The sequence below is a fragment of the Dromiciops gliroides genome, chromosome 3, assembly GCF_019393635.1.
Source record: "Dromiciops gliroides isolate mDroGli1 chromosome 3, mDroGli1.pri, whole genome shotgun sequence".
Taxonomy (NCBI): Eukaryota; Metazoa; Chordata; class Mammalia; order Microbiotheria; family Microbiotheriidae; genus Dromiciops; species Dromiciops gliroides.
In genome coordinates, this window is record NC_057863.1 from 491,147,873 (window position 1) to 491,159,630 (window position 11,758).

An 11,758-nucleotide genomic window follows, 5' to 3' on the forward strand; every position below is an offset into this window, starting at 1 on the left:
AAGTGCTGATGGCTTGGTGTAGGTCAGAGGCTGGGGTGAAACGGTGGGGTCCTGGGCTGAAGGAGCAGTGGAGAATTCAAGGAATTGAGCCGCAAGCCAAAGAACTCAGGAGTCCGGCGATCAGGTCACAGGAACTCACAGGTTCGGGTGGAACAGTTACCGGGTCCCAGAGGTAAATCCAATGTTAGCTGCGGGCTTCTCCCTCTGCTGACATCCTGACAGGTTCAGCGTACTGCTCCCTGTAGGGCAGTGAGCCCATGCCCTCCTCCTTTTAAATCAACACCTGGGCTCCTCCCACTCTCACCTCTTAGTGCTGGTCTAACCGGGTCTCTGACTTCTCTGGGGAGGCGGGAGAAAAGTGCCACAAGTATGTGGACCGCTTGGACTAGGGATGTAGAATGGGCATCTGGGGGCAGAGGCATGGGGGAGCGGAGGGGGGTGGGGGGTGAGGAGGGAGGCGGGGGTGGGGGAGCGACGGGAGGGAGGAAGGAAAGGAGCTCGCACCTCCCCGCCTAAATAATCGCAAGAAAAAATGCTCACCATTCTTCAGCCCTAATTGAAAACAGTATCTGCTGTTGGGGGAGGGCGCTGTGAGATGCTAAGGCCTGTGTTTTATTCACATGCTCATTCAAGGGCCAGCAAGACCCTAAAGAAATAGGAAGCTCTACTTGACATAATTTTGTAATTTAGGTTTTAATAAAACTTTCCTTTTCTCTCTCTCCCCCGCCTATATGTCCCAGGAGGCAGACCTCTAGGTAACCCATCTAGGTGTAAAGAAAAGTACCTCCTTCCTTTCTTTGCATATAGTGGAAGTACAGTCTCTGCTTGCATACCCAATCACCCTTTCATGGGATGGTATCTTCACATGAAAGCTAAGATTTGCTTGCTAAAGGAATGGGTACACACACATATTCATATGCACACACATTCAACCAAGACCCATCTGCTAAGAAAATGCTTTCCTTTTAAAATGATGTTTATCAAATGAAGAAGTAACTGCTATTTCCCCCAGGTCAGAAGATAGGTAATTTGTCATGAGCATAAAGCTGACTTTCTGGTGGTTTTTGGAAAGAAAGCACAGGCTTTACAAGCAGTAACAACTGCAGAGGAAAATCCTTTCCACCCCTCTCCCCCCTTCTGCTTACAATCCACTACTTCACTTACAATCACCATCTTCAAAGAAGCAGGTGTCATTGGATTTGGATCCACCTGTGATCCTAACATCTGAATTGTTGATTTGCTTTTGGTAGTGGGGGGTAGGGGTTGGGAAAGTAAATGGAAAGAGAATACACAGACTTTTAAAATTACCATTTAAAAACTGACCAGGGGAGAATGTGCCCAGCCATTCCCTTTTTGATTAATTTTAGAAACAAGTTTCTGCCGAACTGGACATACAGGTTTCCACCATCAGCTGATGGTCCCCCTATCCTCCTTTGGGTACCACAGGTCCCTTTGTGGGACATTTGCTCAGAACTTTTCCAGGGATGCAAATTCAGTCACCACTGTGGTGACCATGTGCCATCTTCTGGATGCCTGATTCTCAGGTGTCCCAGAGGGGTGTGTGTGTGTTGACATGTCCCAGGGAGAACAAATGGTATCTTTCTCCCAGGCTCATTCTTCTGTTGTTACAAGTCCTCCTACCTTACCTTGTGGGTATTCCACAGTGCCCTGAACCACAAGGGAGATGATGAGCTTTCCGAATTTCCCTGTGAACACCAGGTGTTTGTGATGCCATAACTCAAGTAACATAGCCGGCACCTGGTGTGGTCTCCACCTTGTAAAACTATGAAATGGATTTCCTCTCGGGAAACTCCTTCCCCGGGGGAAGTCATCCACACAATTTTGGGCGATGGCTTTGGAACTCCACACATCTCTAATGAATCTTTGAGGGAAATGGAAGCTGGGTTGTGACTGTGGTCTGAAGGAGGGAAGGGGTGGGGAAAGAGAATAAGCATTTATTAAGCACTTACTAAGAGCCAGGCATTATGCTAAGCGCTTTACAAATATGATGATTGCCACTGCCATCATTTTACATCCGAAGAAACTGAGATAAAGGATCATATGGTCAGGATCACCATGGCTAGGAAGGAAGTGACTCCCTCTAAGTGAGTTTATATCTTTAAATAGAAGTCTGTTGGAGAAAGGGTCCAAGATAGGGATTACTTCAAGGATTGTCCTGGGCATGCTCAGGTAGATGGAGTAATTGAGTAGGCTTATGCTTTATATCTGCAAGGATTATAATTTAGTAATGCAAGGACTTTAGGGGTCTTCTAGTCCAAATGTTTTATTTTATAAAGAAACTAAGACCTGGGGGGGGTAAGTGACTTGTTATGGTCATATATAGATAGACACTGGCAGAGGCAGGATTTGAACCCAGGTCCTTAGCATGGCACTCTTTCCATTGTGTCACAATAATTATATGTGCAATACTTCGCATTGCTCAACAGAATGTGTAGGCTATTCTTGGAAGGTTTTCAATCAGTCAAGTATTGTGGTACACCTTTTTACTCAGGGCTATTCTCAATGCTTTGTGGTTATGGAAGAATTATCAGGCATAACACTTGCCTTTAAAGAGTTTACCTTCTATTGGAGAGACAAGACTGACACACAAAACAACAGGGAGAAATACAAAATGTGTAGTAGAGTTTCTAAATACTTTAAGAGCTTAAAGGAGAGCTAGCTCAGAAGGAGACCAATAAGATTTCATTTTTTTTTCTCCCTTAAGATTCTTTTTTTTTTTTTTTTTTTAGTGAGGCAATTGGGGTTAAGTGACTTGCCCAGGGTCACACAGCTAGTAAGTGTTAAGTGTCTGAGGCCGGATTTGAACTCAGGTACTCCTGAATCCAGGGCCAGTGCTTTATCCACTGCACCACCTAGCTGCCCCCTCATTTTTTTTCTTTTGCTTCTCCATCTCTCAGGTCCTCCAACTCAGAAAGGTAGAGCAGAGAAGAAAGGTATTGGATTCCTGGAAACCAGGGATATTGGATTACTGGATTCCTGGAAACTATGTTTTGTAGAATACTTATCTAGAAAGGGGGATAGTCAGTCCCATACTGAATTGTTCATTATGCATTACCCCAAAAGGATTTCAAAGTATAAACTAAAGTAGAGAGAGGTGGTAGCTAGGCTCCAGGGAAGAGAATAATTGGGCTAAGAATGGAGAGCAAGATTTTACTTCCTGTTCCACATCTTGGTCAATTTATGATTCATCTGCTCTTCAGAGTCCAATTAATCATATTGATGCCTCACTGACCCACCTTTGATAATTCCTCCCAATACCTGTCTCACTTACCTCCTCAGGTAATGTCTAGATCAGTTCTACCTTCCCACTGAGTGAGGGCTTCTCTGAGCCTGAAGGAAAATTGTGGAAAGACTTCAGCTGAATATGATTGGACACTGCTACTAAAAGACCTTTGTTTATTAAGATGCTTAAAAATGGCAAATATGGGGGGCCATTTTGCTGAAAGAAGCTCACTATGGAGAAGTAGGTTTCTGTAAAAAGGATCTCTCTGCCTGGTGGTCTTAACTGATGCTAGGAGAGAATAATAGCTTGAATTTTTATAACCTTAAGGTTTACAAAGGACTTTACATATATTATCTTATTTGATCCCCACAAGAAGCCTGTGAAAAAGATGCTATGTTTAACCACATTTTATAGATTAGGAAACTAGGACTGAGGGGGAGATAGGTGGCGCAGTGGATAGAGCACCGGCCCTAGAGTCAGGAGTACCTGAGTTCAAATCTGGCCTCAGACACTTAACACTAGCTGTGTGACCCTGGGCAAGTCACTTAACCCCAACTGCCTCGTGAAAGAAAGAAAGAAAGAAAGAAAGAAAGAAAGAAAGAAAGAAAGAAAGAAAGAAAGAAAGAAAGAAAGAAAGAAAGAAAGAAAGAAAGAAAGAAAGAAAGACTGAGAGAAATTAAGTGACTTGCCCAGAGTCACACAGCTAATGACTGTCTAATAGGATGCAAACTCAGTTCTTATTGACTCCAACTCCAGTGAGAGATAATCGGATCCCTGAAAGTATAGGCTTAATAAAGAAAGATGCTATCTGCATCCAAAGAAAAAACTGATAAATAGAAGTATGTATAGAATAATTTTACTTATATATACCTATTTGTGTTTCTAGGGTGGTAGGGGTGGGGGGCGACCTCCAGGGAAGTTCTCTTCTTTCCTTGATGAGTTCAGTGTCTTTGGCTCCTCCCCAACTTCTGCCCTAATATTAGGAAACTTCATCATACCTATTGATACTCTGTCAAACACTCTAACTCTTAAATTCCTCAACTTATTCATTTCACATGACGTATTTCTCCACTCCACCTGAGTCACATACAAAGATGGTTATATACCAGATATTTATGAAATGTTCTATGTTCATGAGCTCTGAAATTCTTTTATCTGATCATTGCCAGAACTTCTGGTCTTCATTTCACCTCCCCCACTGCCTTGTTCATCTACCCCGTGGCCTCCAAACACTTGACACCTCATTTCTCTGGCAGGCTATCATCCCTACACTATCTCCTTTTCCCATTTTGACTCCTTGGCAAACCTGTTCAACTTTATATTGGTCTTTTGATTCCCTTGCCCCTTTATCATGTCATTGATCATACCCTACCAAGCCTCGGTCTTGGATCACCTCCAGCATCTTCTGTCTTTGCTCCTACACAATTGCTACTGAATGAAGCTGTAGAAAATCATGAAATCGTGCTCACTGGGTCCACTACAAATTTATGTTACACAATCTCAACTGAGTCCTCACTGCTACAAGGCAATTCTTTATCTCCCTAATTAACTTACTATTTCACTCTCCATAGTGGCTCTTCAAACTTTTTCATCCCTCCTCAAGTCTCCCATGGATCACCTTTCCTCTACCTTCTCAACTAAGAACCTCGCCTCATATTTTACTGAAAAAAAAATGAGACCATTCACCAAGCACTCCCTTTTCACCCCTCTTCCTCATCGCATTACCCAGATACCTTTTGTCATTATCTCCTTCTTCACCCTACTTACATGAAGAGGTGGGCCTTCTCCTTGCCAAGGTACAAATGATCCCATTCCATCCTTTCTCCTCCAGCTGATTGCCCTCTCTATCATCCCCACTATCCCATTGATCTTCAATTCCTCCCTGTCTATTGGCAGTTCTCTACTGCTTATAAACATACTTATGCCTCCCCCATCCTCAAAAAGTCCTCATTTGATTTATCCATTCTTGCTAGGCATCATTCCATATTTCTGTTGCCTTTTGTGGCTAAACTTGAGACATAGGTGCCTCAACTTCTTTCCTCTAATTCCTTAACTTTATATAGACTGGATTCTAATCTCATCATTCAAAACTCTCCTCCCCTAAATTACTAATTATTGTTAATCACCAAATCTAATGGCCTTTTTTTTTCAATTCCCATCTTCCTTGATCTCTCTGCAGCCTTTAACACTTGCAATCACTCTCTTCTCCTTGATACTCTATTTTTTTCTAGGTTTTATTTAAAAATTTTTTTTAAATTACATTTTTTTGTGTTGGGCAATGAGGATTAAGTGACTTGCCCAGGGTCACACAGCTAGTAAGTATCAAGTGTCTGAGGCCGCATTTGAACTCAGATTGTCCTGAATCCAAGGCTGGTGCTTTATCCACTGCACCACCTAGCTGCCTTTTCTAGGTTTTCAAGACACTATTCTCTCCTGTTTTACCTCCTATCTATCTGACTGCTCCTCAGCCTCCTTTTCTTTATCCAGGTTTCTGCTAATCTTGGGTATCCTGCTGGACTTGGGTGTCCTGGCCCCCCCCCATACTATTTCTCTTGGTGATCTCATTGACTCCAATAGATTTAATTATCATCTCTATGCTTTTGATTCTCAAATCTAAACCTTTCTCCTGACCTCCAGTTTCACATCTCTAAGTGTCTATTGTACACCACAAACTGAATGTCTTGTAGAAATCTTAGACTGAATATATCCCAAACTGAACTCATTATCTCCACCCCCCCCTTCACAAACCTTTCTAGTCTTCTCACACCTTACACTCTTTCACCTACTCTGAGATCCAATGACACAGTTCCTTCTGGAGCACAAGATACTCCATTTCCAGGCTCTGGACATTTTCACAGACTGTGCCCCATGCCTGGAAGGCTCTCCCAGCTCATTTCCACCTCCTGGCTTCCCCGGTTTCCTTCAAGGCTCAGTTAAAATCCTACCTTCTAGAGGTAGCCTTTCCTGATTCCTCTTAATACTAGTGCCATCCCTCAGTTGGTTTTTCCTCAATTTATCATATCATATCATATCATATCATATCATATCATATCATATCATATCATATCATATCATATCATATCATATCATATCATATCATATCATCCTATCTATCTGTGTGTCTGCCTGCCTGCCTGTTTCTGTCTGTCTGTCTGTCTGTCTCTGTTTCTGTCTCTCTCTAGCTTGTTTATACATAGCTCTTTGCATGTTGTCTTCTCCAATAGATTATTAGCTCAAAGGGCCAGGACCTGTCTTTTACCTTTCTTTGTATCCCCAGCAGTTAGCACAGTGCTTAGCACATAGGAGGTACTTAAATGTTTATTGATTCACCTTGACATTGAACCTATCTCAGCCTCAATTTTCTCACTTGGAAAATAGCATCTCCCTCTCAGAGTTGTAATGAGCATCAAATAAAATAAGCAAAGTGCTTTGCAAACCTTAACTAGCTATGTAAGTGTTAGTTATTTTCAGGCAGCTAGGTAGCCCATTGAATAGAGTTCTGGACTTAGAGTTAAGAAGCCCTGAGACACTTACTAACTGTGTGGCTCTGGGTGAGTCACTTAACCTCTATCTAACTCAGTTTCCTTATCTATAAAATGAAGGTAATAATAGCACCTGCCTCCCATGGTTGTGAGTACCAAAGAGGTAGCTTATTATGTAAAGTTATCTTGTAAACCTTAAGCACTATACAAATGCTAGTTCTACCCCCTTCCTGGAATTTTTTTCTCTGGTTCTTTTAACATTTCATGGCTACTGGGCAGCACTTGGCTTGTCTACATGCTAACTGCTCATTTCCCTTCCATGACTGGCCCACTTTTTTGATCATCTATGTGTAACGAGTGAGAAACTTTCATACTAAAGAGATCAGAGTTTGAATCCCATCTCTGGCCCTTATAGTTGGGTGGTCTTGGATAAGTCAGATCTCCTCTTTGAATCTCAGTCTCTTTATCTGTTTAGTGGAGACAGTAATACCCATAGTATCCACCTCACAGGCTGTTGTAAGGGTCTAATCAGATAATGTGTGCTAAGGGCTCTAATTATTTTATGGCACTTCTTCATTTGGTAATTGGATACAGCCTATTTGCATCCACTCAGCATCTTTCCATTGCCCTTTGGATCTCTTGATGTTAATTCTTCTGATCATGGTTTGTAGACATATATCATCATGGGGAGAATATTAGTAATAAAAACATGGGTTTTTACCTAAGCTTGGGGTAATTTACGATACTACAAAATGTCTCAAATATGGTAAGTTCTATCTCCTTCTCTGACTAATTCACTTCTGAGAACAGCTCACCATACATCTGTAGTGAATGTGTGTGTGTATATACACACACAAATATACACATATATGCATACATACATACACATGTACATATGCATGTGTACTCATGTGTATTCATATGCACGTGTGTATATATGTGTGTGTGCACACACATATATGTTGCTATCTGGTCAATATGTGCTTTTCAAAGACTTTGTCTTTTTCCATTGTGGGTCACCAGGGAGATCTTTGCTAAATAACCATGGATCTTACTAAATAGGCTTGTCCTGGACTCTGATGGTATCAGTACAGTGTCATCTGTGAATAGGAAAATCAATAGAACCTTGTTATCTATAGGAGAAATCTCTCTTTTACATGGACTCTTTACAAGATGCCATCTATGACATTGGGTAACACTTGAGATAAACATGTCTCCCTTTTTTTTTTATCCTTGCTGTTAATTGTTAGAAAGCCAATTGCTGAATAGACTTGTCTCCATGATATCATCTCTTCCAGGTTCTTATATGTTATTAAATATGAATGGGAGACACCTCATTTTAGAAAAACTGAAATTTAAAGCTTTATTTTGTTTGGTTGAATTAAATACTTTATAAATATATCAACATGAAATAGATACAACACAAACTTTTGTGACCCTGTTTCTACCCCAAAGTGGTACAGCTTTCCTGAGGGGACAGCCCCATGACTTGCCTTGCGTTTGTCTATGGGGAGATGACTCCTGATTGGTTGAGAGAACACTGAACCTTGATGCTGTTTAAGAGAAGAGTCTTGCTTCACTTTGTTGGGGATACACTTGGAGAGAGATTAAGAGAGGCAGAGCATAAACTTCTGAATGGTTAATGGGAGTCAATGTGGCTACAGACCATAGGGAGATGGGCCCTCATCAGTTTCCTAACTTCTAGCACTTGCAACCACTAATTGTGGGTTTCCTTTGGTGAGGTTGTTTCTTCTCTCCGTGGCTGAACTGAGGTATTTATCTCACTCCCAGCAAAATAATTCCTTTGCTAAAGTCCTTTCTTTTGGGCCTATTTCACTCTGATTAACCCCTCTGATTTCTGTGTAGTATTTTGCTTGGATAAATGGGTTTACTCGATATTTGTGAAGGTTTTTTGTGTAATTAGCACTTGTTAGGAAAGTGCTAAGCTGGTGAGTGTAAGTTAAGGGCTCCTTTATTTCCCTCTTCTCCCTGCCACCCCAAGACTGATCAGGGATAGTAGCTTTCATTCTTTGGGGTTTTTGGTTTTTTTTTTAGGCAATGGGGGTTAAGTGACTTGCCCAGGGTCACATAGCTAGTAAGTGTCAAGTGTAGCTTTCATTCTTAACCCACTCACATATGCCTAGACTAGCAATATTTGAATTGTGGCAGATAGATATGTTTAGCCCCTCTTGGAAATTAGAGGAGCATATACCTAAATCTTTCCTTTCCCTCCCCCTAACTAAGCTACTGCAGTGTCATCATAGCCCTGTTCATACTATACATAAAGGTACATGAAGTCATTAAATCCCCCTGTCTGTCCATGCCACCCAGGAATAAGGTCACATTGAGCTTGGAGTGAGGCAAACACATAAATATATCTTACATATTGGGACAGGCCCACTTTTCTATTAATTTGTATGACTCTGAAGATGTGATCCACTGTAGAAAATTGTCTGTGAATGCTTTCCTGTTTCCTTCTCGTGTTTTCATCAAAGAAACCTTTGACACATGCATAGACAACTCTCAAAAATATTTTAAGGGGATGAAACAACAACAGGCGTATGTGTTCACAATTGCTGTTGTTTTTCTTGGCTGCCTTTTCTTGGTAAAAAAAAAATCACCTGTGATCTTTCCTATTATTTTGGAATATTATCTGTTTTCATATTCCTAGACTGTCATCCTCTTGAGGGGAGTGATCATAGGATTGTAGAATTAGGAATTAGGAAGGGATATCTGAGGGTCATCAAATCCAATGCCTCGCCTCCCTTTCCTTACTCCTTTATCCTTCTCTTCTCCTCTCCCCTCTATTCCTTTCCCCTTTTCTATTCTTACAAATTCTCCTTCTTTTTCAATTAAGTCAACATGCATTTATGAACTTCCTACTATGTGTCAGGCACTGTGCTAAGCTGGAATGAACAATCATTTATTTCTTTTCCCCTCCCCCCTCCTCCAATTTAAAAGACCCCCCCTTTAATTTATAGATGAAGAGGGGACAGCCAGGTGGCACAGTAGATAAAGCACTGGCCCTGGATTCAGGAGGACCTGAGTTCAAATGTACCCTCAGACACTTGACACTTAGTAGCTATGTGACCCCAGGCACTAGCTGTGTGACCCCCATTGCCCTGCCAAAAAAAATAAATTTACAGATGAAGAAACTGAGGCCCAGGGAAGGGAAACAACATAGCCAATTTTATACAGGTAATAAGTAGTATAGCTGGTAATTTAATCCAACTTCTGCCTCCAGGTCCAGTGTTCTTTTTACTATACCACACTGCCTCATATCTCCCATGCTTACTATATGAATTAACTATATCCAATTATATGAAATATGGAAGAAGAACCAGATTCTAGTATTTGGAGCTGGAAGGGACCTTAGAGGTCATCTAGTCTAAAGCCCCCCTTTTACATATGAAGAACGAGGGCCCTGAGAAGCTATGTGACTTGCCTGATGTCTCACAGGTAGTCAGTTGCAGAGTTGGGGTTTATACCAGTTCTGTTGATTCCAAATTCAGTAATCTTTCCAATTTACCAAGCTGCCTCTAAAAGGAATAATTATAATTATTCCATTTAGCTCAAGAGAGCATACATTGAATAAGCAGTCATAGATTAAGGGAGGTTGGTTTCAGCTCAGCAGAAGGAAGAATATTCTCTAACAATTAATGCTATCTGACTATGCAGGCAGCAACACCTTCCCCGTTCTCACACCAGTTCTCTACCTCCAACTCCACCAGCTGGCTCTTTGTAATCATGATGGAACAGACCATCTCTTTCACCAAGGACTTCCTGGCCAGTGGACATTGACATTGCTATCTCCAAGACAAGGTGGCTCCCATCGAGAGTCAAGCTGCTATTGCAGGTACAGCACCCAAGCAACACATTGCTGCAGATAAACCATAGAAAGGAACAATGGGTTTGTGTAGTATGAATTCCAAAGGGAAAAAGGGCTTCTGGTGGGGGTAACTTAGCAAATGTCATCAGAGCTTTTCCCATCCAGGACCTTACCTTTGCCTTTAAGGATGAGTATAAGTAGGTATTTTTGGAAGCAGTGGACAAGCACACACGATTTTGCAAGTATTTTGCTGGTAATCCTGCCTCTAGTTGTGCAGCTGGAACCACTTCTCTCTGCTTTGTCTACCCTTTGGATTTTTTTTTTGTGAGGCAATTGGGGCTAAGTGACTTGCCCAGGGTCACACAGCTAGTAAGTGTTAAGTATCTGAGGCCGGATTTGAACTCAGGTACTCCTGAATTCAGGACGGGTGCTCTATTCACTGCGCCACCTAGCTGCCCCTACCCTTTGGATTTTGTGAGAGCTTGCTGGTGGTTGATTTTGAGAAACCTGGCACTGAGAGAGAATTCAAAGTCCTGGGAGACTGCCAGGTTTGATAGAACTCATGGCTTATATCAACATTTCGATTTTTCAGTGTATGATATTATATCTATAGAGTAGCCTACTTTGGAATCTATTATATAGCAAAATGTAGGCTCCCAGATCCTAAGAACACTCATGTTGTGATAAGTTGGGTGGATGATTGCACAAATATTGACTGCTGTAACAGCTGTGGTTTCCTATTCCCTTGATAAAGGGGTAAATGATGTAGTCTGGGTACAAAGGAGCTGATATCATGTACACTGGGACACTTGGCTACTGGAGGAAGATTGCTAAAGATGAGCTTGGCAAAGCTTTCTTCAAGGGTGCCTGATCCTGTGTTCTTAATGGCATGGGTGGAACTTTTGTACTTGTCCCATATGATGAATTGAAGAGAGTAATCAAAGCACATTCTAACTAAAAATGGAAACAGTGTGTATAGCTCATGTAGAACACTTTACTATACTTAGCATTTTGGACCACAGATCTTCAAGAAACTACTGTTGTCTTTTCGTCCAGGCAAGATCATGTTTGTAAGCTCTTAGGAAAAGGCACTGATTTTTTTAAGGGACTCATTTATTTATTTATTCACACAATGGAACTGATGATGATTTAGCTTATTGATTCTATTGGGTTTGGGGAAAATAACAATTATTGTGGGTGCAA

The 11,758-nt window shown here is 41.5% G+C and overlaps 1 pseudogene; it reads left to right on the forward strand.

Moving 5' to 3' along the window:
• Positions 1-10,473: 10,473 nt before the first annotated feature.
• On the forward strand, positions 10,474-11,513 carry LOC122747818 (annotated as a pseudogene).
• The last annotated feature ends 245 nt before the right edge of the window (positions 11,514-11,758 follow it).